The sequence below is a fragment of the Centrocercus urophasianus genome, unplaced genomic scaffold (assembly GCF_019232065.1).
Source record: "Centrocercus urophasianus isolate 14NV4802_14NV808 unplaced genomic scaffold, USGS_Curo_1.0 seq_26, whole genome shotgun sequence".
Taxonomy (NCBI): domain Eukaryota; kingdom Metazoa; phylum Chordata; class Aves; order Galliformes; family Phasianidae; genus Centrocercus; species Centrocercus urophasianus.
In genome coordinates this window covers 12,941,972-12,948,231 of record NW_024884822.1, presented here as the reverse complement: position 1 = coordinate 12,948,231, position 6,260 = coordinate 12,941,972, and positions in this window count along the sequence as shown.

The window sequence follows — 6,260 nt, the reverse complement described above, 5'->3', positions numbered from 1 at the left end:
CCTTTCATAGTCACTAAGATAAGATCTGATCTTGGATATTCCTCCTCTGTGGGCATCAGTCTTGCTGGCAGTCAGACCAGCGCCTTGGGGAAGTATTGCATTGGTTTCATTACATCAGACATCAGATAGTTACTCATGGAGGGCTGGTGTTGGTTTATCGTATCTATAGGACCAAAATAAAGCTTCTAGTATGGCTGACTGATGAGAGACAATTAACAAAACATCCCATTAACTGAAACAGTGACGGAGTAGCCTACACACTGATTCTGTGTAGAGCTGTTTAAAATACTGGAATGCTTTCATTTTTTGCATGAAGCTATGGCTTTTTTTTCCCCACAGTATTACAGTGTGTAAGCTGTCAGTTGTCAGATACTCTTACAGTGTACATCCAGACAGACATTGAAATATTTCAAGCTTTCCCTTTAGTTTGAAATGTTTTGGGGTTTTTTTGTATATTGTTTTAGTTATCCAAAGTACAGCTAGTGATGGTCTTAAAACAACAAAGCAGTTTCTAAACATTTTGCTTCAAAAGACAAATGTGACTTTTTGTGGTTGTGAAGTTGCTGTTTAGGAAGGAAACCCATCCTGAATTCGAATCAATAGACCAAACCATCAGATCACAACGTAAACTTGCTTTATTGTGCTGCTCCATAAGCCTGCTTCTGTGTTTGTTGCAAGCATAACCTTTATGCTTTTGTTTACATTGTAGGAAACACAGTTCTAGTGATGAGGTTTTTCATTTAACTCTAAACATCTTTTTATTTTGTTAATTTTAAAATTACTAGGTTTTGCTATGTTATGTTTTTAAAGATTTTTTTTTTTTTTTTTTTTTTGCATTCTGCTGCTCGTATTTCAATAAACATACAAAAAAAAAAAAACCAACAGATTTTTTTCTGATTTTCTTCTTCTCTACCTCATTATGTGCTGAAGTACTTATTTACAAGTGTTGGTTCTTGTAACTCTCCAGCAGAGTTTTTTTCCTACAGATGTGTAGTGAATGCTTACATCTCTGTGAGTAGCTAGCTGAAACAACCATGGAATTGCTCTTTTCTCTGTTTTGGTGTGGAGGAATTGGAGGGTGGGAGGGGGGGTGGGGGGGGGGGTGAATATTTTTTTACTTTAAAAGCAGAAAAGCTTTGGGCAAATCCCAGCTCCTGTAGCCACCAGTTTGCATTGTGTGTTATAAATGAGTCAGAGGCTCCTTCTGTTCACTGTATGCAGAGACAAATGCAAATATCTACCTGGCTTTTAAAGCAATAACAAAGCAATAAGGTGTTGGGTGTCGTATGCTGGGCCAAGAGAAATGTGCCTGCCTTGCCTGGAGTTCTCTGTCCTGGTGATCCAAGGACCATCCATTCCCTGACATCTTCCCAAGGAATTCTGCTTGCCTAGAAGAGCTGTTGCAAAGAAACTACTTTTGCTGCAGGTGTTCTGGGTGTGTTAGTGCTGCTGCTGATCCATCTGGCAGGACGTGGGTCATGAAGAACATCTCTGAAGTTTCATACGGAAGCCAAGTAACGTGGAATCAATGAAGTTTGTTTAGGGAGCTCGCCACTTCAATGACATACTTGTATCACTGAATTCTGCCCTTCACTGGTGATGTGAGCTGTGTGTTTGTGACAGATGATTGTGTGATGGAGTGGGGCAAGTTAGAGCAGAATCCGTGCTAGTGTATTCCACCTGCCGTTGTTAGAAAGCTCTGCTGTGTGTTATCTACTGTGTTCTCCAGACACTGTAGTATAGAAAAAAAACTTGGGCCGCATGATGATGACTGGCTCCAATCCTGAATTCTTAAACACTGTTAATCTTCTGACTTGCGATGCAGAGCCAGCTGTCTTCTGTGCGCACTAAGGCATTTGTAACGAGTCCCAAAGTACCTGTAAATTGCCAGCCACTCAGCTATGTGTACATGCTTTTAGGTACTGCATCATCTTACTGCTCGATTAGTATTGGCAGGAGGAGTTTGTGCTGATGGGTGCTCTGCAATTCAGCCAGCGTTGGCACTTTGTGTTGATAACATTCAACACAATCATTCCCCTCAAGTTTTGGATAGCTGCATATAAACTTCTAAGCAAAGAAATGTCATCCTGTGCGTTTTTATCATATAGGAGGGGCAGAGATGGTTGTCTGTAGCTCAGTGCTGTGGATTTTCACTCCAGCTGCTGGCACATGCAGTAGGAAGCAGAGGAGTAGCTTATCCGGACTGATAAACGCAGCCTGCTTGAGCTGTGGAGAGGAGGGGCAACATTTGTGCCATCTGCCTTGCATCTGCCCCTAGACCTCCCAGTGTGCTGTGGGAACAACAGAAATCTGAAACTCGGAAAACAATTGCTGCCTAAAGGGCGTGAGGCCATTGCATAAACTGCTGAAATCCACGTGCAGCGCTGATGTCTTGTTTCTGCTTCCAGGTACTTCAATCAGGCATCCTTTTTGGTGGCTTTCCAGTTCCTGCACGTCACAACTGGTGCCCTTTAGGCTTTCAAAAACAGCGTTTCCCCTTTTCCTCCTTTTATGTGTTGTGCTCTTGCCACGTGAAGACAACAGCTGTGCTGTCCACGCAGCGTAGGACACTTCTCTGCAGAAAACCCACGTGGTGGGATTGCTGATACACTGGGGACAATGGCGTATCGTGCCTTGAGGATGGGATACCTAGTTTTTGCAGGTGGACTGAAACATGCAGCCTGGTTTTTTTTTCTGTCCTGTATTTCTGTATTTAGTCGTATTTTCCTTTTAAACTAACTATCCAGAGAGACCTCCAGAGTGCAGTGCAGAGGAGCTACTCTCATGGTGCCTGGTAAGAAGGCAGCCTTCAGCTGATTGAGTTCTAGTAGTGCTTTTGTATTAAAAGAGGGAGCAGGCCTTAAAAGAAAACTTGGCCTGTGCACCAACATAAAATACCCATGTGAGACACGCTTCAGCATTTTACAACTTCCAGGCAGTTTGCATCAAATTCTTCTTTGAATACATTCTCGTTAACTGCCTTATAGGGCCCTATGTTGAAACGTGCTGTAAAAATACTTCTGTAAACAACATACTTTATTTTTTGTTTTTTTTTTTTAGCTCTGAGTGCAAGCACAAGGGAAGGTCTGGATTGCTATCCTATTAATTCTGCTGTTCTCTGCTTCTCAAGGTATGTTGGAGGCTGCAGATTCGTTGGCTGGTAAATGCTGTTGGAGGACAATGGGGATCCAGGTGAAAGCAAAATATTCCTTCCAAAAATCAGGAGGCAGGAAATCCAGAGTCCACAGATATGTCAGGCAGCATGCTTATTTTTGCTGTTTTTAATCCCTTCGCTGCTGTCTTAAACTTGTGCTCTATTGACAGATGGCCAGAAGCCAGCAGCACAACTGCCCCATGTCCTGATTTGTGGTGAGGTGCTTATACCTGATGCAGTGCGTGGCTGGGCAAACTGCAGTGAGCAGCTGTGCATGGATGTCTCTGGAAGGAGCTGTAAGCCACTAGAAATATTCCATGGAACTCAAGAAATGAAGATGGTTCCATTAAAAAACAAACAAACAAAAACAAACAAACAAAAAAAAAAAAGTGAGAGGCACAGTATTCTCATTTATTCAGTACATTCTGATGTGCTAGCTGCTGTGTTACTATGGATGTGTATGATGGAAAGACTGCTAATGGGACAGAGCGGGTGTCTGTAGGGCTGGTTTATCACTGGTCTGTCAGTCTGTATTTAATTCTTGGACTCCTTGTCTTGCCTGGCTGCTGTCAGAAGGATTTTCAGAGGTGCTGTGCTGGAGGCAGCGAAGCAGAAGGCAGCAGTCAGGGTGCCCATGGACTACCAGGTGTCCATCTGCCTCCTGCTTGAGGTCGGAGGTGGGTTTGGTAGGACAAAGCCACTGCTCAAGGAGTGCTCTGAGCAGCTCTAGGGCAGGGGGCTGCTTGTGCAGTGATGGTGTCATAAAAATTCTGTGGGTCCCTTACTGTGTGCTGGCAACATAAGAAGTCTCATACAGCAGCTGGTTTAGATTGCAGTGGTCCTTGCAGGCAGCCATTCTTTGTTCTGCCCCTCTGTAGCCCCTTGCCTTTACTAAGAGGAGGCAGGTTACGCTCCAGTGTTGGCAGTGATATTTAGTAGCAGATTGGTATCTTTAGAGATGGAGAGGATAAATGGCGTCTCCTCCTCTTTTTCCCCCCGTAAAACATTTGGGGAGGGGGAGGGAACCAACAAAATAACAAACCTGACAGCTCTGTTATTCTAAGAACAGGAGTTTTCTTCTTTATAGACTTTTTCCATTCTCTTTTTGAAGTTGTACCTCTCCTGTTGTAAACAACGTGGTTATTTCTAGGTCTAAATAAGAAACGCTGTGTAATACTGTCATTCCTGTGAAATCTCATTTTCTGAAGCCTCTTAGACCCAGGGATGGCTCTCAGCAAACGTACCAGCCTCTCAGAAACCTTGAGCTGTGGGAGTGAGTTAGACTTCAGCTGGAATGGAGAAGTTGTAGGGATAATGCAAGACAAAATAGACCCTTTTCTGTAAAAACCACATAGAGAATCTGAAGTGTTCTGTAAAAGATTGGTGTTGCAGTCCTGGAAGGTCAGAAGGGAACAGATTGTGTCCATGGTTGTGCCATAATGCTGGGCTCAGCCCTGTGTGTTGGGATGGGGCATTGCTGGGAGGGTAAAGAGGGAGAGGGAAGGAAAAAACTTGGAAAAACACAAGTGTAACCTCCTGCTTAAGGGACTTTCTGTTAGGATTAGCAGATGTAAAGCAAACTTATCTGCTTATATCTGAAGTACGTGGTATAAGCTCAGGATCTTGAGTTAAGGAGAGGAAGAGAGCAAACGCCTACAACCAAATGCCCAATTCGAGATATCTTTCTCTTTTCAGTCTGATCTCTCTGCTGATGTTTTAAATGTTTCAAGTACCTTGTGGAAAAGGCTGGGAAATCAAGATTGTGCTCTACCCAACTCTTCGTTGGAATCCCTCTTTATAAGCTTGGAAAGCGAGGAAAAGAAATGCCTTGGTAGATAGGGGTGTAACTGCAAAGCAACTATTAAATTCTCACTGTTCTTGGCATTCGCTCATGGCTTTGTGCCAGTCCCCAGCCTCCCTCCTTTTCTCCTCCCAATGAAAAGCTTCATCTTTCCTAATGAAAGCTGAGTTGAGGAGCCCTGTGGTGGTGATTCCTGTCTTCAAGTGATGTCCTGGGATGAGAGCTCTTCATTTCTCTCCAAGACGCTACTAGACTCAAACTCATTAGCGCAAGTACCGTAACGAATTGGTGGGACTCTCATGGTTTGACACCAATTAGGAGAGCGTGGTCATGCAACACCGCCCTGCAGTTTGCTTTACCATGCAGCACCAACCTGAGGCATCCTTAATAGAAGTGAGGTACTTAGATTTTGTGTTTATTTTTTGCTTGTTGCATTGTTTACTTTAATGACAGCCTTGTGAATCCTATCAGGAGTCCTTCCCAGCTGTCAGCAGTGATGGAAGTGTAGAACATGCTCAACTCCTGGTTTTTGCATAGGGGAAAGGGAAAAGCAGGAGGATGGATGTCCATAGAAGTGCCCACCCCAATCCATTCGCACCTGGGAAAAGCAAGAAAAAGGATGGGTCCTTTTGGGCTAAGAACATTGGTGTCTAGGGAGAGCAACAGGGTAATTAATAACAATCAGAACCACAGAATGGTTGTGTTGGAAGGGACCTCACAGCCCCAGCCCACACAGTGCTGGCTGTCCCCAGCTCAGGCTGCCCGGGGCCCATCCATGACTGTGGGCACCTCCAGGGACGGTGCAGCACAGCTCTGGCAGCGGTGCCAGTGCCTCAGTGTCCTCTGAGTGAAGTCTTTCCTTGCAATATCAAACCCTCTGTTACTTTAAAGCCATTCCCCATGCCCTCTCGCTATCAGACCCTGTAAAAAATCAGTCTGCTCCTGTTTATAAGCTCCTTTTAAGCAGAGATGTTTTCTTTGCATCTATTTCATGTATAGCTTAGAATAGCATTGATGGAGCTTTCTTCTGCAGTTGATGTCATTCCTTTGGGAGCATTGCTCCAAGTATTGCGCTGTGGGGGGAAAATATGGTTATTCCAGGGTTATTCTAGAGCATTTTAATAAAGGAAAATGTACAGTATGGTGCAATGCAACATGTGTTCTATCAGGTTCTGAGGGTTTTGCCAGCAGGAATTTTTAGACCAAGCTCGTTATGGCTGATAGATGAAAACAAGCTGTCATTACTTAAAAATAAATGAGAAATGGCTGATTTGATAAAAACTCAATTTATTCAAAATGGGCTGA